Genomic DNA, 21,091 nt, shown 5'->3' with positions numbered 1-21,091 from the left:
TATATTAAAAAAAGTACTAAATTGGTGGGATAAGTATGTCAACTCTCAAAATTTAACACACACAAAAATAAATGAACCTGAACCTATATGCCAAATTGATAAGCACGGTGAAGAACTTATCTTTTGAATATAGTACTCTATTGTATGCCCTTAGAACACCCTGTATTTTAAGGGGAAAAAAAACACCTGCAAAGAAACTCTGGACTTTAATTAGCATAATTGTTGTTAGTAATGATAATGATATTTGGTAAAATTATTTTGTATATGTAACAAAGAATAAAGCATTTGGGGGCACCTGGGTGGCTCAGTCGGTTAAGTGGCCAACTCTTGATTTTAGCTTAGGTCATGATTTCACAGTTTTGTGGGTTCAAATCCCGTGTTGGGCTCTATGCTGTCAGTGAAGAGCCTGCTTGGGATTCTTTCCCTTTCTCTCTCTCTCTCTCTCTCTCTCTCTCTCTCTCTCTCTCTCTCTCTCTCTCCCCCACACACACACACCCTTCCTCAGTTCGTTCAAGCTCGCACTTTCTCTAAACAGATAGATAGATAGATAGATAGACTTAAAAACTAAGTCATTTGTATATTTACCATATACAAATTATAAATTTATATATAGGTGCCCTCCCCACCTAGCTCTATCCACACTGAAGGGGTCCAGAAGCCCCCATACTCCAGATACAATGAGCACATTCAAGTCTTAGTTTCCAAACACCACTGAACATCAAAAGAAACCAAAGCTCCTTAGAAAGGTGGCTGACCCCAGGTCCAAGATAGGAAAAGTATGAGACGAGGCTCAAGTGCCTCAGAGAAGTGTTCAAGACTAATGAGGACCTGACAACCTCACTTCCGTCTCTAAAAGCTTTGAGGATCTTTTCTTTACACTTAGTGTCCTTAAATTTCTTAAGAATTAGTCTGAACTTGAAGTTATCTTCATCCATTCCGATGGGCCCTCAGAACTTGTCACTCTGAAGATTCAGATTATGCCTCTGAGCACAAAATAAGTTTCTATTATTAATTTGATCTTTTCAACTCTTCATTAACTCTGTCATATCTTTTGGAATTCTAAGTATGTGGTCATTGGGATCAACTTGACTAAGCCTATCTCTCTGCTCTTCTTCCAAGTTTCCAGCCTCTCTTCTTGTACTGCATTCCATGGGATTGCCTTATAGGTCTTTCAAATTTTCCATTGCACTGTTTTAATTTCAGCAAACAAATGTCTGATTTTCAAGAGTTCTTCCTTATTCTTGAACTGTTCCCATTTTGCTGCATCCTGTTATTGTTCAGACGTCATCTTCTTGAAACGCCCCTCAAGTTTTCTTTTATGTATTCTCCTCTATTTCTTAATTAATCACTGTTTCTCCCAGGAACATTTGTTCTGTTTATGTTACCACTCTTGTACTGCTGTTTCTTTTCATGTATCTAATGCATGTTTCTGAGTAAAGGACAGGTTAACTTTTTCCTCTATGACTGCTGTTGGGTTTCCTCTGTTTTTCTGTGGTCTCTCATAATAAAGCAGCTGGCAGAGTGCTATATGTGGAGAGGCTGGACTCCTCAAAAGACTGATTTCCTTTTAAGGTAAGCAGGGTGTGGGCTTTCAAACACCAAGAAGACAAGGGCTTTGTTTGGGGCAAATGCACTGCCCTTATCAGCTCCAAATGTCCACCAGGCAGTTCCTTTGATTTCTTGAGAAAATAAGACTCTAGTTTTCAACTCAGGGGTAAAATGATGGGCTGCTCTATTCCACACAGTAGGGTTGCAGGTAGAGGAAAAACAGTGCAAGTGTGGGGTACAGCCTAACTATTCATTCCACCTCCTCCATTCATTGTACTTAGCACCATCAATCTTTCTTTTAAAATACCTATTATGACCAATGGAAGTCTGCACAAAACAAAACGTGATGAACTTTTCAAAACCCCTCAGGGGTAAAAGTATTCTCAATATTCATGCTAAGAAATTACTGAACCCATCTGCTTTTATTCTTTTTCTTTTTAGAAATCTCTGTAAAATTTGAGATGGAGAGAAAAATCACTCTGCCACAAAAAAACATTTCATTTCTCATTTTATAGTACACATTCTTGAGTATCCCCTACAAGTTTGTTTTACCTTTAAGATGTCTTCTCTTCTTTGGCTTATCTCTGGGCAGTAGCTATGGTTTTTTTTAATATAAGTGTGAACATTAAGGCAAACATATGAGCATCTGTATAAGTCTACCAGATACTCAATTTGTATTAAAACAAAGCCTTATGTGAAGATTGGCACTAGCTCAAATGTAGGATATAAAATAAAATTATTGTAAAAATTCAACGAAAAAAAAAAACTCTGGTATTATTTATGCTAATTCAAAGTAAACAAAACATATTTTATGCACAATGACATCCAATGGTACTCAGAAAATAATCCAGACGTCTCTGACCTCCAACTTTCTACCTGAAATATAGATATATTTATAGATATATTTATAGATATGTATGCCAATTATTTATATATATATATATATATATATATATATATATATATATGTATTTTTTTCCAGCCAAAGGAGAAGATGTATGGTGTTCTGGAGTGCTGCATGGAAGTACTTTCTGCCCGAGTCACATTCCTCTTCCCTTTGGTCTCCTTCCTGACAGTGGAGAACACGGCAGAAACCACTCTTGTGAGAACATTTCTCTGCAGGCTGTCAAGAGAGGAGCTAAAAGTAAATATCTCCACCACTCTGATATTCCTACTGATCAACAGCAGCCATGTGAATCCGTGCCAGCTTCAGAGTTGCCAAGTCTTATCCCGCTAAATTTGTCTGCGCCTGCTTCCCTTACTTGCAGGCCATCATTTATCACTCAGCAATGCTGTCGCTAGCCCCATCTCTAGTCCTATCACCTTTATTAACTAATTAATGTCGGCTTTGTTTACTTCTACATATCAAATACTTAACTAGTGCTTACATATCAGCAGAAACCCTTCCAGAGCTTCACAAATATGAAGTAATTAACAACTTCAGAAGATAGCATCATAACCGTTCTCACTGACAGATGAGGAAGCTGAGCTACAAACCAGGCCACTTGCCCAAGGTCGCACAGCTATGAACAGCAGCGCTAGGATTAGCACCTAGGTAACCTGCCTCTAGACTGTGAATCACATCCCATTAGGGAGGGGGGAGAAAGTCTTATTCTAGCATACGAGAAAAAATTTAAGATGTGCAATTACAGCTACCATTTCTTAAACACCCACCATGTACCAGACCTTCAATATATTATTGCTAATCCTGACAAACCACCTTCCCCATTGTGAAGAAAAGTAAACCAAGGCTCAGAGCTTGACATGCCTCCGATCACATAAACAGTGGGAAAGCTGAAATTGGAACCCAGGGCACCCCAGCTCCAAAGTTCCTGCTCTTTACAAAATGCTTTGCTGCCTCCCTCATCATCCAAGGAAAGAGAAAGAGACTTTTACTCCATTTAATACAGCAATCTGTAATGTTAAAAATGCCGTCCCTAGATTTGGCCTATGCTCCTGGTCGAACGCCTTGAGGATTTTATTTTTAGAGCAGCCTTTCCCAAAGGCTTCTATTTTTCTTCATAACACCATTCCCTGAGGGCCAGACTCAGCATGAGAGCAGACACTATGTTTTATGCAGAGTTGATGAAATGACCAAAAAAAAAAAAAAAAAAAAGGTAGGGCAGTAACTAAAACAGGGACATTTCTGGGAGCAAAATCCTAATTTCCACAATTAAAAAAGCCAAAGTATCCCTGACATGGCAAGGAAAATTCCACTATCTCTCATCCTCAGACACTAGTTTCATAATGTTGACTAAAAATTAAACTGTCTGATTTCTTCAAATCTAAACGCTTGGTTAGAGTTGGATAAACTCTGTGAATGGAGAATGCTTTAGATTTTTAAAATTTTTTATGGGCATGCTTTGGAACTCTGCAGCCAGTCTAAAAATCACTTACCCTTAAATTCTTTCAAAATGCAACTGGTAAAGTTGCCATTCAGCATTTATACGACACTTCCAGGAATGACACTAATTTAACTTCATGGGAGGAAGGTAAGACGTTTAATTCCTCTTTTATATTTGGGGAGGTTTATGAAGAGATACTTATCCCCAGGGAATGTGATATATCACAAAGGACAATCTGATCCTAAGTTAGTGATTTGGATGGATGTGACAAAAAAGTTAATGACTCAAAAATGGGATGCCTCACAATCTAGACTTGAGGCCATGCTCCTAGATGATATAGTACAAACCAGTAACTGAAGAGATTTTTCACAGTGATTAATCACTGAACACAGCATGACATAGGGAACAATCTTCTAGAGCTCCTGGCTCCTATCTCTACATGACTGTTTAATACAATCTGCTTCATGTTAATATGGGCTGTACTGTGCACCAGATACCAAGAAAGAACACAAAAGGAGATACAACTGCTGCCTTCAAAAGTCTTGAAATATTATAAAGAATGGAAAGGACAATTATTAAGTCCATTAAGGCAATAACCCTTTATCTTCAGATGTATGAATTCTTGTTAATACCAACCATGTTATACAGTTCTTGAAAGTCAGTAAGAAGAGAGGAGCTGGGGGAAGGGATTGGTGAAATAGGTGAAGGGAATTAAAGAGTACACTTAACATCATGAGCACTGAGCAAGGTACAGAATTGCTGAATCACTATATTGTAAACCTAAAACTAATATAACACTGTATGTTAACTATACTGAAATTTTAAATTAAAATTTAAAACCTTTAAAAAAATAAATGAGAAATAATGGAGAGTAGTAAATAAATCATAAATATAAGATGCAAAAAAATCAAGCATCATTTCAGTGTTCAATCTCGCTAAAATTGAAATTAAAAGAAAATTACAATGTTATTTTTGCCTAACAAACTTTCAAAGGTTTAAAAAAGATGAAAATAAGTCTAGGAAACTGATACTCTACCAGTTAATGCAACCTTACAGTATTTCAGCAGGCTATATCAACATTCTTAAAAATATCCCCAGGGACTTCCTTTCCTGGAAAAGAAAGACAAGCTTGTGGTAGACCAATGTTCTCACCAAGAACAACTGAAAAAGCTGGATAATTTTTCTTTAAACTTCTTTGGGGGTGCCTGGGTGACTCAGTCGACTGAGCATCTGACTCCTGATTTCGGCTCAGGTCATGATTCCAGAGCACCGGGCTCTGTGATGAGCGTGGAGCCTGCTTAAGATTCATTCTCCATCTCTCTCTCTCTCTCTGTGTCTCTCTCTCTCCCCCTCTGCTCCTCTCCCTCCTCTGGCACTCTCTCTGTCTCCCTCTAATATAAAAAATAAAATAAGTAACTAAAAACTTCTTTGAAGGCATCTAAGAGTTACCAAAGCAAGGAGAACTTGAGAGGTCAAGATCTCAGAGAGAAGGAAGCACAGAGAAACGTGAGGTGGCTCTGCATTTGATGATACTTTTCCTCTGAGGTCTGAGCCGGTTCTAAAATGCCAGCTCAGAGGCTTTCTCAAGGCAGTTGAGAGGCAAAAATCCTGAAACATGGCAGCTGAAAGGCTTAAAAGCAGCTGAGAAGCTTAAAGTTGAGTAATAGAGGCAGCTGGGAGGCTGAGAAGCTGAGCAGAGCACGGTCTGTACTAGCGTCCCGCAGCTGGAAGCTGGTGTTCAGGGCTCACGGGAGGGTGGTGGAACGACTTCCAAAGGACTTCATTCTCAGACGAGGCATGGACAGGAAATTGAAGGGCTCTCCTAACAACCAAACACCAACCTAATTGGCTCAAGTTTGGGTTTCTTAATTAAGTTTCCAAATGAAGTTTATTTTTTAAGACACAAATGGAACATCAAAAGCACTAGCTATGAAGAAAAGATTGATAAATTGACCAAAACGGATCATTATGGAAATGAAAAGGCAGGTGAAAAGGAAAAAGACACTTGCAATCACATAACTGACAAAGGACTCATGCCCTGAATATATATATATATTTTTAATGCTGATGAATTTTTATGAAAAACACAAACACATCCAGGTGAGAAATGAGCATAGGAACTAAATAAAAACTTCACAAAGAAAGATACCCAAATAGCCACACACACAACAAAACAGGTGCAGTCCCTCATTATTCACCAGGGAAATGCAAACAAACAAAACAAAACACAAAAAAGGCAAATCTAACAGAATGGGTAAAATTAGAAAGACAGAAAACAATGACTACTGGTCACAACAAGGTGCAAATGGAACTCTCATTCATTGCTGTTGGGAGTGGAAAACTGGTACCATTTATGGTAAATTTGCAGTTATGCCTGCTCTATAACCCAGCAATCCCACTCCTGAGTATACGCTCAACAGAAATGTTCACATTTTCTGTACTACAAGTCAAGTACAAGTATATTCCTAATGGCACTATTTGAAATAGCCAAATATTAGAACAGACATGCCCATCAATGGTAGCACTGATTAAAAAAAAAAAGTAGCACTGACAAATGTGGTATATTCATATAATGAAATACTGTACAACCATGAAAATGAACAAGCTACTGCAACATACCACATGGATGAATCTCACAAATACAATACTGAGCAAAAGACATGGACACAAAAATGTATATACAGTATTACTCCATTTACATAAAATTCAAAAACAGGTAAAATGAATCTTTGGTGTTGGTATTACTGCTTACCTTTGGGGAAGAGTACAATTAATGACTGGGAAGGACCTTCTAGGAGGTTCTGGGGTTCCTAGGATGATGGACCATCTGTGGTGGTTATATACATGTATTCACTTTTTCAAATTTCACTGAGCTATGCCCTTGATTTGTACACCTTCCTGCTTATATGTAATATTTTTTAACTTTATTAAAAATAAATGTATTACAAGTTTGTAGAAATTTTACTTCTCAGGATCCATTCTTAAATTTTTTTTAACGTTTATTCATTATTGAGAGACAGAGAGAGACACAGTGTGAGCAGGGGAGGGGCAGAGAGAGAGGGAGACACAGAATCTGAAGCAGGCTCCAGGTTCCGAACTGTCAGCACAGAGCCCGACGCGGGGCTCGAATCCACAAACCGTGAGATTATGACCTGAGCCAAAGTCGGACACTCAACCGACTGAGCCACCCAGGCGCCCCTCTCAGGATCCATTCTTAAGAAATATTTTTAAATACCCTTTAAAAGTTCAAGTAATTAAAGTATATATAAAATCTTCCAGACCTTGGGTTAGGCAAAGAATTCATAGATATGACACCAAAACAGCAAAACTCAAAAATTTTGCACTTCAGATAACATAATTAAGAAAACAAAAAGCCAAGAAACAGACTGAAAGTATATGCAAAACTCCTATCAAATAGAAGACCTGTACCCAGAATGTGCAAAGAACCCTCATAACTTAATAATATTCAAATCCATTTGAGAAAGGAACAAAAGAGATGAATAGACAAATCAACAAAGTAGATACACAAATACCTAATAAGTGTGTGAAAAGATGTTCAACATCACTGTCATTAGGGAAATGTATATTAAAAATGCACTGAGGGGCACCTGGGTGGCTCAGTTGGTTAAGCATTCAACTTTGGCTCAGGTCATGATCTCACGGTTTGTGAGTTCGAGCCGCCTCGGGCTCTGTGCTGACAGCTCAGAGCCTGGAGCCTGCTTTGGATTCTGTGTCTCCCTCTCTCTCTGTCCCTCCCCTGCTCATGCTCTGTCTCTCTCTGTCTCAAAAATAAATAAAACATTAAATTTTTTTTTTTTAAATGCACTGAGGGGGCACCTGGGTGACTCAGTTGTTTAAGCGTCTGACTTCGGCTCAGAGCATGATCTCGCGGTTCGTGTATTCGAGCCCCCATTGGGCTCTGTGCTGATAGCTCAAAGTCTGGAGCCTGTTTCAGATTCTGTGTCTCCCTCTCTCTCTGCCCCTCCCCTGCTCACACTCTGTCTCTCAAAAATAAATAAGTATCAAAAAAAAAAAAACTCACTGAAATATTTCACATCCACTAGAATGACCATAATAAATGACAGACAATAACAAATGTTGGTAAGGATATGGAGAAATAGGAACCCTCATATACTGCTGGTAGGAATGTAAAATGGTGGAACCATTTTGGTAAACAATTTGGTAGTTTCTCAAGTAGTCCAACATAAAACTCCCATACAACTCAGCAATTCCATTCCTAGGTATCAACCCAAGAGAAATGAAATGTGTGTTCAGACACAGACTTGCATGTGAACATTCACAGTGGCATTATTCTTAATAGCACAAAACTGGAAACAACCTAAATGCCCATCAGCTGAAGAATGGACGGACAAAATGTATATATCCCTACAATGGAATACTGTTCAGCAATGAATAGGAATAAAGTACAGATATTGCTATGTTGTTAAGGATGAGCCTCAAAATATACTAAGGTAAGCAAAAGAAATCAGTCACAAGAAACCACATAATACATAATTTCAATCATATGAATTATTCAGAAGAGTCAATTACTTGTATAGAGAAAGAAAGTAGATTAGCAGTTGCCTGGGATTAAGGATGGGAGGGGAGATTAACTGTAAATGAGTGTGAGGGATCTTACCTGGGGTTAGAAAATGTTCAAAAATCAATTATGGTGATGGTTATATCACTTGGCAAAATTACTGAACACCACTGAACTATGCATTTGAAATGGCTGAATTTTATGAAATGTTAAATATATCTCAATAAAGCTGCTGGGATGCCGGGGTGGCTCAGTCGGTTAGGTGTCCGACTTCAGCACAGGTCATGATCTCATGTTTCGTGAGTTTGAGCCCCGCATCAGGCTTGTGCTGACAGCTTGGAGCCTGGAGCCTGCTTCATATTCTGTGTCTCCCCCTTTCTCTCTTTCTCTCTCTCTCTCTCTCTCAAAAATAAGCAAACATTTAAAAAAAATAAAACTGTTAAAAAATTTCATGTACATGATAGCAAGAAAATAAAGCCAACCTATTCAGATTAAGGAAACAGTTTGAGCTAATTATGTGCTTTATATCATAGAATGCTATACAGCCATTAAAACTATTTCTGAAGAGTATTTAACGACATAAGAAAATATTATGCAAACATGTTGAGTGAAGGAAACAGACAAAGCTGTTTATACAGTATGCTCTTGCTATGTTTTTTTTTTTAATTCTTAAAAGGGACTGGAAGGAAACACATCAAAATATCAATACATGTTTCTGACCAGTAAGTTTCTTAGCAATACTTTTTCTTTGTATTTTCTGTATTTTTATGTATTTTCCAAATCTTGCCAAATGAGATTTCCTATATTCAAGAAAAAATTCTGCTTAAACAACATTTTCACATAACATTTTCAATGATCATTAAGATATTTCTTTAAAAAAAAAAAACTCTATTCCATAGGAAAGACATTACAGAAGCAAAATAAGCATCCTTCTATCTCATGATGCCTACTGGCCATAGCTAAAACATAATACAATATTTGAAAATTTAGAAACTGGTGACCAGAGGAATTAATCAAGTGTACCATCCTATTCCATTATTATGCAAGAAATGTACTCCCATCAATCCTTGAAGGGTATAACAGACTTATGAGAATAGAATTTGTTATCCCCAAAACCATAAATTTTAAATATGATCATTTATCTAGTCACTACTTTTTAAAGTACCCCATATTTCCTCCAATTATTCACCTACTAAAAAAATTAAAAAATTAAAAAATTAAAACACACACACACACACACACACACACACACACATAAGCAAAAAAACAAAAAACCAGTGCCTACTTTTTCATATTAATCTCTACATCACCATTCTGGTTCCCAAAAACATTCCCTGGGAATCAATGCAATTTAAAGCAAAAAAAAAAAACCAAAAACAACAACAAATAAACAAACCCTGCCTATTTTTATTTTCATGCTAACTCAAGAGTTTTTAATTTTTTTTAACATTTATTCATTTTTGAGAGACACAATGTGTGTAGGGGAGTGGCAGAGAGAGAGGGAGACACAGAATCCAAAACAGGCTCCAGGCTCTGAGCTGTCAACATAGAACCTGACATGGGACTCGAACTCACGGACCCTGAGATCATGACCTGAGCTGAAGTCGGGATGCTTAACTGACTGAGCCACCCAGGCACCTCAAGAGTTTTTTCTTTTAATCCCACTTTAGCATCATCAGAATTTCTGAGTACAACATCAGCTATACTCCACTCTTTGAACCTGTTCTCTTAAAATACTGTTTTAATGTTTATTTATTTTTGAGGGAGACAGACAGACCATGAGCAGGGAAGGGGCAGAGACAGAGGGAGACACAGAATCTAAAGCAGGCTCCAGGTGTCAGCACAGAGGCACCCAGGTGCCCCTAAACCTGTTCTCTTAAGTAACGCTCTACCCATCCTATCTGCATGAGAATTAGAATTAATTTTTCATTAATAGACACAAAGTTAGCACAATGAGAGTTTGTTTCCAAAGCCTTCAAATAAATTTATCTAATCAAAACTGATGTTTTCTACTACCGTACTGGTATTTCTTCTCCACTGCCTCTTACTGCAAATGATTTGGCCTGTCCTTTGGAAGGAATAAAAAGTCAGGGCCACCATTAAGTGTCCAACTGAGCAACTTCCATACTCTTCCTCCAGATGCCCACCATGTTCACCTTAGCAGTGAACCTGGTTCACTTACAGTACTTGGTTGCTATTTACAAACTGTGTCACAGGGCAGATTACCTCATCTCTTGGTTCCTCAGAAAAATGGAGATCACGATAATACACCTTAGTTCATGAAGCTGTTGTAAGCGTTACATTGAGACAGAAAATGTAAAGTACTGACGCATTATCAGTGCTCAATAAATACGAGCTAGCAGTTCAATTCAGGCCAAAAAAGAAAACCATGTCCTCTACAACGCCAGCACTGCAGTGACATTTGGGATGCTACTCCATTACCCTTGCAAATGACTGTTTTCTCTTTCTCACCCCAAACTGAACTTAAATCTGTTTCTCACTTCAAGATTCTGCACTATGATTTTGACATACCTCTGTTTCTCTCCCTCTGACCTTCTCCACTCCAGCATCTGCCCCCTTTATTCAGAACAGTGACTTTTAATAGTCTTTTTTCAGAACAAAAGAGATACATACAGCTTCTCTTGCTCTTTCGTTGCTTCAAACATGATGGAAGTCTATATATTCCTTCCTAGACCTTTCAGAAACAGTCCACTACAACCATGCCCATTTTATTCCCCCATCTCTAAGCGCAACTGAAGTATAGCCTATTTCTTTTTCGTAACAACATGATTTGTGACTGTGACTATGACTGCCCCTGAGAGCTCAAGCCAAATCAGTTCAACACAAATGTCTAGGGCATCAACCATGTGCCAGGTCCTGTGCTGGATTCATATGACATGCTACCTGTCTACTAAAAATAAGTGGGGACAAATATGCTTAGGTCGTAGTCTCTTTCTTCCTACACATCTGGACAATGTCACTGCCTAAGATAGTTCAAACATGATCTCTTGATATAAGACAGTTTATGAGACTCCCTACCCCACCACTTTACTACCTCACCTCACCTCACCTGCAACAACTAAACATATGTTCTCTTACAGTATCATAGAAATTTCACAGAATGTAGAATCAGAAGACCTTAATGATATCACAAGAGATCTCAAATAATCTCTTGATTATATATGTATAGTGGCCAACTGTATCTTTTCTTTTTTTAAAGAAGGCTGCTTAAATCACTGGCCCCTTGATCCTGTCATATGGAAATTAATTAATTACCATAGCAAATTCCAATAATGAACATACAGGAAAATATGCAATTACTAAGCTAGAAGATAACACAGGAGTAACAGCACCGAATTAAAGATCATTCTGTTGTTAGTATGCCATTTCAAAATAAGATTGCTGTAGAGCAATGTTGACTCATCCTCAGAAATAATGGCAAATCTGTTTGACCTTGATTCACTGCCATGATCAAAATAATTCTGGTTAACTTGGGAAGATTCTGAAAAATCTAAAGGTCATACTTAAAATACTTAGAGTCAAAAATCTATGAAGACTTTAATTTTAGTATTCAAAGGAGCCACCAGACAAAGACGAACAAAATGTCAATAGAGTCATTCCATGCCAACTGAAATTACCTTCACTTGCATATTTTGCCCTGATGCGCAGTCTTCCACCATGCTACCCATGCATTTTAAACATCTTATTTTTAAGTAATCTCTACACCCAACGCAGGGCTCAAACCCACAACCCCAAAATCAAGAGTTGTATATTCCACCGACAGCCAGCCAGGTAGCCCACTACCCATGTATCTTATATAAATCTTTGACATATAATTTTCAATCTGACTTATAAATTTCTTTAAATCAATTTCCTTCTTTCCTTTAACAAATAATTATTAAGCACCTGCTCTAAACCAGCTTCTAAGCATAGCATACAATGGAGAACAAAACAGATCTCCTGATCTTACGTAACACAAGTCTTAGTGTGGTGACTCATTGTGATGGACAGGGACACAGGGTGCCTGGTTTAAATGTTATTTCTAGGTGTGTCTGTGATGGTGTTTCTGGATAATATTAGCATCTGAATTGGTAGAGTAAAGAGACTACTCTCCCCAGTGTGGTTGAGCATTATCCAATCTATGCAAAGCCTAAACAAAAAAAGGCAGAGGAAGGGGGATGTTGCACTCTGCCTGACTGTGCTGAAACACCAACCTGCTTTCTACCCTCAACTGATACTTATATCACTGGCCCTAACTTCCCTGGGTCTCCAAGCTTGCAGATGGCAGATCACAGGACATCTCCACCTATAGAATCATATGAGCCAATTGCTCATAATAAATCACATGTATCTCCTACTGTCTGTTTCCCTGGAGAACCCTGACTTATACCAAGCACACACAAACATAAAATAAACAACCAAAGGATTCTGTGTGCTGTGAAGGAAAACTCAGGACTCTCAAAGAGAAGAAAACAGAGAAAACATCATTTCTCATCTATATGCATAGACTTGCCATAGTCTCTAAATCTCATGCTCTGTGTTAGTATGCTACTATCCACAATAATGAGCCCAAAAGTACTAGGCTAAAGACCAGTATAATTTGGTTTTAAAGTTATAGTTTATGTTGTATTCAGTTTTATTTTTGGTGGGTGAGGTGGGAGAAAACAGGTCATAGACAGTTAAAAATAATAAAATAAAATAAAATAAAATAAAATAAAATAAAATAAAATAAAATAAAATAAAATAAAATAAAATAAAATAAAAAATACAAATAAATAAATGAAGACTAAAAGTGGGAATGTTTCATTGCAAGAATAAATACAACTTTATGAAATGCACATGGTCCTAAAAAAAGTTTTCTAAAACCAAATTTTTGACAAATAATTTTTAATTCATAAAAATGGTTCTTGAAACCTCAGTAAGTGAAGGATTCCACTAAATGTTACCCTAAAGCAGAATGCATGCATAAAAATAATTATCTCCTCTAACCTAACCTTATTTCCATTTCTGTTATTTCTAAATTTAAATTTTCAATCAGGTTTGCTGTACTTCCAACAATGGGAAAGGATCATTCTAAGTAAAAAGTGTTCCACAACTGGCATTCTAAATTCAAAGTACTGCATATCACCTCCCAACCCCACCCTGCTCTCCCCTCCTACACCACAAATCATGCCTCAGCAAACAAATCTTTTAAAGAAAATCTGCAATATTCATTTTGAACCTTTAGAAATTAAAGAAAAACAAAATCAAGGTGATAAAATAGTTGCATTCTAAACACCAAAGAACAATTCCTCATCATGCACCACAAAATCACAGGGAGAAAGGATTTGGGTTGAGGTTGTGGTGTTTGTTCATTAGTGGGCTACCCACTGACTTTACCAGTGATGCTGCTAGTGATGCTCTAGTACTCTGCTCAAAGATCAAAGCATCAGTAAAAGCCTTACAAGTTTACAAAGTGCCTATGCAACTGACATACAGCTGGTAAGACCGAGTGCCCATAGGGACTTCACTAGCCAAATGTCAACTGCACATGCAGTAGTCGAAATTGCAATTCCTAGATTGCCTCTTACACAAAAAAAAGGGAGGATGGAGAGCACTAAATGTTGCTGTACAAACGTCATTGCTTATACTTACGTGGGGTTTTTCCAATTGTATTATAGTTTATTCACGTCCACTTCTCGTTTGATTTCCCCTATAGCACATACAGCATTATAAAGGAGTGATGCCAGAAAGTGGGGTGTGTGTGTGTGTGTGTGTGTGTGTGTGTGTGTGTGTGTGTGTGTGGTCTATATTCAATAAGGGCAAGAACCACTGCACCAAAAGGGCCCAAATGTAGTTTGCCTAATGGTTGATTAAACAAATGTAAAAATTCTTCTTATATGCAGAATACATATTATGCTGGAATTGAGTAGAATGCGCAGAATTTAACATAGATTCTAGAAGGGACAGCATTCAGTGAAATGATCAATCCAAGTCTCAAGTTTATATTAGATAAACAGAAAACTCCCCTTCGACAGGGCCACACACAAAATGGATGCTTTATGTAATGTGGGTTTTCATATGAGTGTTCTGTCTATTCATTACAAAAAATTACCAGAAAGATCTTTTCCTGGAATTTTATTACAATTTAGAATCTAGATATGAACAAAGACCTTAGCAGAATAAGATTCTAATATTCAAGCTTCAGAAATCATTTCCATACTGGTGCCTCGCTATGCAAGATGAGGAAAATTAATAGGATAAAAAATGGACTTTAAAACTCAAAATGCAAAAGAAAAATTATTTCATAAAAAGAGCAGAGAAAATAGTAAAAGCTAAGTTTATGACATGGGTAATTAGCACCTGATGAATGGAATAATTATCCAAAGGTATTCAAGTTAATTACTTAGGCCTTTTTTTTTGGCTTCATTTTATCACTGTATCTAAGTTTTTATAGCTAATCCACAGTAACTGAGCATGGAGAAATAAATTCTGACGTTCTTAAACTCCTTCTATTTTAACTGTTCATCACAACCAAGGCTGTACCCACGCATCTAACCTACGTAGGGTTAAAGGGAAAAAATGAGTATGTTATAACAAAAGAGAAAACTATATGCTTCTTAAAATATTTACCAAGATGTAACCATTTGAAATAATCATAGAATAATTACTCCTTTTCAGAAGTGAGCCCCCCAGAAGAACCCTGCCGCTTGCCATCTTTCACTTGCTGCTTTTGAGAGTATAAATAAGGGCAATGCAGACCCTGGGTAGCTTTTAAACTTTCCCTACTACCATTTTAAAGGCAGAAATCTGAAGCAACAGACAGCTAAATGTGACTGGCAGTGTTTTTCAAGTTCAAAGATGTAACCAGGTGTAACCAAATAATTGAAAAAATAAGATGCCTGCACTAACTCCCTAAAGAACAAAACCAAGATTAAATACTAAGGGAAGGTAAACGAGATGAAGTTTATGGCTTAGGAAGAGAAAGTGCTAATACCAATATTTCAAATTTATCAGCAGAGGAAAATAAACTATAAAATTGGAGTTAAAACGGGAAAAAATAAGAGGCTTGCCATCATATGCTGACATATTAGTGTCTGCTTTTTCTTTTCAAAAGCAAACACCCTATAGTTAGTAGCTAAGGTTTGCATATTAATCTGAAAAACAAAGATATCCTATTTTGGACATGTCTACAATCTCAGAAACAAAGTTTCTTCAGTACAGTCAGATTTAATGAGTTGGGATTATAGCATTATAATATTTGTCAGAAAACCCCAACAGCAACCAAGCTTCAAAGGGCTACATTTGCTGTATGTTTGAAATGAATAAAAAATTCCTCCATGCCAAAAGGGCAAAGAAAAAGAAAACTGTAGGTCTTGAGTCTGGTGCTAGATGGATGATTTCCCCAAAGGATTTGTAACTACCAATTAGTACTGAGATTTCTTTTTTAATTAAAAAATAAATAAAATAAAACCTTCAAGGAGAAATCGGATTTAAAATGTGTCCAGGTCAAGAGAGTGCCCAAGCTAGTCGCAGAAGCAAAATACATTTCCCCTCTGGAGGAACCCACCTTCAACCCAGGCCTGATACAAGTACCACAGATAAAATTCCAAAGAAATTGAGCAGCTCATAGTCAAAAATCATAACCTTAAAATGATAAAAGCAACATTAGTGATTAAGAAGCTGGGAGTGGGGGTTGGGGGGGCAGACAGAAACCGACCCACCAAATGACTTCAGTTATAGATGTTATTAGAATATAAAATAAAAAATTGTTGATATTATGAGTAGGAGATAAGCAAATATGAAAAAGAATCAAATAAGGTTCTAGAAATACAAATACAATAACCAATATTAAAAACAAAATCAGCAAAGTGAAATATTAGACACAGCTGAAATGAATTAGTAAACTGCAAATAGAAACATTAGTTTTCCCAAATGTAATCAAGACATTAAAGGGGTAAGAAACAAGGAAGATAATACAGAAGGCCTAACAAGGATGCAGTTAAGGTTCCAAAAGGAGATCTTTAAATTAATAGAGAGGAGATATTCAAAAGATAAGAAACAGAACTTTTCAGAATTCCTAAAGATGCTAGTTCCCAAATGTAATCTGTCTAATGCCAAGCAGATTTTTAATTCATATCCAGAAATATCAAACTGAAAATTCGGAAACAAGAGAGAGCAAGTAGGAGAATATCTTTAAGAAGAAAGAGAATACCTGAGTATCTTTAAAAGATCTTAGATGGTACTAGAGGAGAAGACAGATTTCCCTACAAAGGAAAAAAATTCACTTGACTGCTTAATTCTCAATGGCAACAGTACAATTCTGAAGACAATGAAAGTATATTTCTTGATGCGCACAAAGAAAATAACTGCCAAATTCAAATTCAATACCATGGAGTCTTTCCAGAACCAAGGTGGAATAAAAGGATTATCACACAAAAATCTGTCTCTTTCTTCTCTCACACACACACCCTCAATAAAGGAAAAGAAAAGCATATACTTCAGGCAGAAAAAAAGTGATCCCACATAGAAGGTCTGACATCCAGGAAGGAATGGTAAGGACAGATACAAATACATGGTTTAACACCTTTATGTTAACAGCAATTAACATTTAACTTAAAAGAGAAAAAAAAAATAGGCTAGAACTAAAATACTCATCAGCAAAAACACATAAGTTGGAAATGAGTATCATTAAGAGTTAAAAAATTCTAAGGAATTTGCATGTTTTTAAAAGAAGAATTAATGTCAGTTAAATGTCTGACTCTTGATTCTGGCTCAGGTCATGATGTCACGTTCATGAGTTCAAGGCTCACATCAGGCTCTGCACTATCAGTGTGGAGCCTGCTTGGGATTCTCTCTCTCCCTCTCTGTCTCTCTGTCTCTCTCTCTCTCTCTCTCTCTCTCTCTCTCTTTCTGCCCCTCCCCCCACCCACATTCTCTCCCCCACTCACTCTCTCGCTTTCTAAAAATAAATAATAAACTTTAGAAAAAAGAAAACAGAAGAAAAGGAGAATGCATTAGTCTGCTAGGACTAACATAAAATACCACAGACTGGTGGTTTAAACAACAGAAATTTACTTTCTAATAGTTCTAGAACCTAAAAGTCCAAGATCAAGGTGATTATCAGTGTTGGTTTCTGGTGAGACCTCTCATCCTGGCTTACAGACAACCACCTTCTCACTTTGTCCTCACATGACCCTTCCACTGCGCATGTGCAGAAGGAAGAGAAAGATCTCTGGTGTCTCTTCCTCTTTTTTATATGAACACCAGTCTTAATTAGATTAGGGCCATACCCAATGTCCTCATTTAACCTTGTCTCCTTATAGGCCCCGTCTCCAAATAAAATCACATTGGGGGTTAAAGCTTCAGCATATGAATTCTGGGGGGACACAATTCAGTCCACAACTTTAGACAAGATATTAACTTTAGACAAGATTAATACAAGTATGCATAGAACTGTCTGGGTATCTACTAAAAAAGTAGATACTGACTATGTAGTAATCTCCTAACCCTCAAAATAAAAAGAATAGTAAAGAAAGTGGAAAATCAATCTATCTAAAAGAAAGCAACAAAGGAGAGTAGAAAGACACAGAAAAAGAACAGAAAATACATAATGAGAATAAATGAACCAGAATATACCAGTCTTTATTCTAAATATAAAAAGACTAAACTCTGAAGTAAAGATCCAGCTATATGCTATTTACAAAAGACACATCTAAAAACATTAGCTATGTCAAGTTGATCATAGAGAACCCTATATCATTTTATTAATATCAAAGAAAAAATATTAAGTCATATAGAACTATTAGAGATTTTTTTTAATGTTTAATATTTTGAAAGATTGAGAGAGAGATAGAGAGTGAGTGGGGGAGGGGCAGAGAGAGAGGGAGAAAGAGAATCCCAAGCAGGCTCCACACTGTCAGCACAGAGCCTGACACAGGGCTGGAACTCACGAACCATGAAATCATGACCTGAGCTGAAATCATGAGCTGGAGGCTTAATCAACTGAGCCACCCAGGCATCCCAGCACTATCAGAGACTTAGAAGGTCATTACATATAATAAAAAGTTTAATTTACCATGACAATATTTAAAAGTCTGATTATAAAGCATCTAATATCAAACCTCAGAATGTATAAGCAAAGGTAAATAATCAAGATGAAATTGACAAATCCATTATTATAATTTCTCAGTAAGTGAATGATCAAGGAGACAAAACTGTCAATAAGTATAAATATTTAAACAACACAGTTGAAACTTTCATCTTATGGATACCCATGGACCCACATGCAACACTGCACCCAGAAACTGGAGAATACACATTATTTTCAAGTTACACGTGGAACATTTATTTAAAAACAGAACGTTTGTGCTAGCCCATGAAGCTTACATCAAAAAGCATCAAAGAACTACTATGATAGAAACCACATGCTCTGACCACATCACAAGTAGAGTAGAAATCAGCAGCAACAACAAAGTATATTTAGAAGCTAGAAATCACAGCAAACGGCACTATATGATAGCAAAAACACTACACAAAAATTTATTTTTAAAAATTTTTTTAATGTTTATTTATTTTTGAGAGAGGGAAAGAGAGCATGAGTGGGAAGGGGCAGAGAGAAAGGGAGACACAGAATCCAAAGCAGCCTCCAGGATCAAGCTGTCAGCACAGAGCCTGACACGGGGCTGGAAGTCACCAGATGTGAGATCACGATCTGAGTCAAGTTGGATGCCTAACCAACTGAGCCACCCAGGCGCCCCCATAAATATTTCTGATAAGCAGCTAATGTAGTGATTCAAGGGAAATTAACTATCCTCTAATGAGGCAAGATTCACAGTTAATGAGCTAAGTACCCAACCTAAGAAATTAGAATAGCAGAATAAACCTGAGAACACAGAAGAAAGACAATAAAAGAGCAAAAATGAAAGAGAAAACATATGATAGAGATGACCAGCAAAGCCAAAAGCTGGTTCTTTGAACAGATTAAGAGAAATTATATATCTCAGGACTAAAGGAGACTGAAAGAGAAATTAGCAAATCAGCAGTTTTTTTAAAAAATGGGACATATCACAGATGCAGCGATAATTAAACAGACAAAAGAATATCAGGGAAACCTTATGCTAATACTTTACACTTCTGAAAACCTAGTTATAATGACAAATGTCCCTTAAAGTAGAATGGATAAATTGCAGAATTCATACAAAACACTAAACAAAAATGTAAACAAATGATAGCTATGAACATTGATAAATCTCAAAAACGTAACAGCAAACAAATAAGCAAGCATAAAAGTATAGATAATTAATATAATTCCTTCTACGAAAAGTCCAAAAATAACCAACACTAAAGAATATGCTGCTTTAGAGATAAAGCAAGCATTGACTTTAGGTGGAGAATGAGGAAACAGAGGGATTCTAGGTATATCATACTTTTTAATTCTGGTAGTAGGTCCATGGGTATTCAATTTTTTTAACTTATAAATACCCTTTATGCATTTTTATATGTACAATGTACTTCACAATAAATGTTCTTTTAAAAAATTACATAGTAAAATCAGTTTCAATAGCATATTCTGAACTTGACCATGTAAACAGTGAACATTCACATGGTCTCATGAAAACAATTTACCTATTCAATCTTTACCTACCTGTGACATTCCATGCCAAACAAAGATATGGTTCTTATTCTCTGAGATATTACAGAGGGGGAGTGATATTCACCTAAACAAAAAATTCATCCTGAAGTGCATACCAAGGGAACAGAGAACCTCAGAGAAACGAGGAAAGCAAATTATTTCAGCGAAGAAAACAATGCCTGAAAAAATAACTGGCCCAGAAAATATGTTTGGTACATATGGGTTTACTTTCTCTTTCCTTTAACATCCAGGACCAAATCCTAAAAATGAAAAATATACATGAAAATGCAAACGTGACTCTGCCTTCGTTAGGGTCATGTCTGATGGCTAACTGTCACTATGGTCATAAAAACAACGTTGAGAATTTCTCTCTACATTTAACCATCAGTCTACACATGACCTTTTCCTGGGTTTTACCCATTTTAGTATCTCATTTTTTCCCTAGAAGTGACTATGTTTCTGTGATGGCCAGAGTGATATTTATCTGGTTTCAAAAGGTAATTTCTGGTTAAGATGAGGTTTCAGGGGCACCTGGGTGGCTCAGTCAGTTAAGCATCTGATTTTGGCTCAGGTCATGATCTCACCATTCACGAGTTTGAGCCCCGCGTCGGACTCTGGGCTGACAGCTCAGAGCCTGGAGCCTGCTTGGGATTCTGTGTCTCCCTCTCTCTCTCTGCCTTCCTCCCAGTCTGTCTCTAAAATAAAACAAAAGCATTAAAAAATTTCAAGATGAGGTTTCATATTATTGACAGAAAGAGAGAAAAATACAGATGAACATATAGGTAAAATATAGATATATAGACACACACATATACTCAGGACACTAAGAGTCCCAGAGTTGGCAGCAAAGGACAAAAAGCAGAATATTTTTAAATCTTAGAGATGACTACACAGGAAACAGTATCTACTTGTTCTACCATGCATCAGATTTGCGGGCAGGAGGTCAGACGGTAATACAGTAAGGAGGCTGAAAATGAAAATGGAGCGAACGGGGGTGGGGGGCAGAGAGAGAGGGAAAGGGAATCCCAAGCAGGCTGCACAGTG

The 21,091-nt window shown here is 37.0% G+C and overlaps 1 protein-coding gene across 5 annotated transcripts in view; it reads right to left on the bottom strand.

Annotated features, from left to right (window-relative positions):
* Positions 1-21,091, bottom strand: part of GPR63 (G protein-coupled receptor 63) — a 51,736-nt gene that overhangs the window by 24,942 nt on the left and 5,703 nt on the right. For 2 of the 5 annotated variants that reach the window (XM_053904643.1, XM_053904644.1), the window contains exon 3: positions 20,632-20,742. The exons of the other annotated variants lie outside the window; for them this stretch is intronic. The gene's annotated coding sequence lies outside the window, so the exon portion shown is untranslated. The remainder of the gene's footprint in view (positions 1-20,631; positions 20,743-21,091) is intronic. 5 annotated transcript variants of the gene reach the window in all.

Source organism: Panthera pardus, unplaced genomic scaffold (assembly GCF_024362965.1).
Source record: "Panthera pardus isolate Hobbes unplaced genomic scaffold, ASM2436296v1 HiC_scaffold_17, whole genome shotgun sequence".
Taxonomy (NCBI): domain Eukaryota; kingdom Metazoa; phylum Chordata; class Mammalia; order Carnivora; family Felidae; genus Panthera; species Panthera pardus.
Note: the sequence above shows the minus strand (reverse complement) of the source record. Positions and strands in the feature narration are given on the sequence as shown.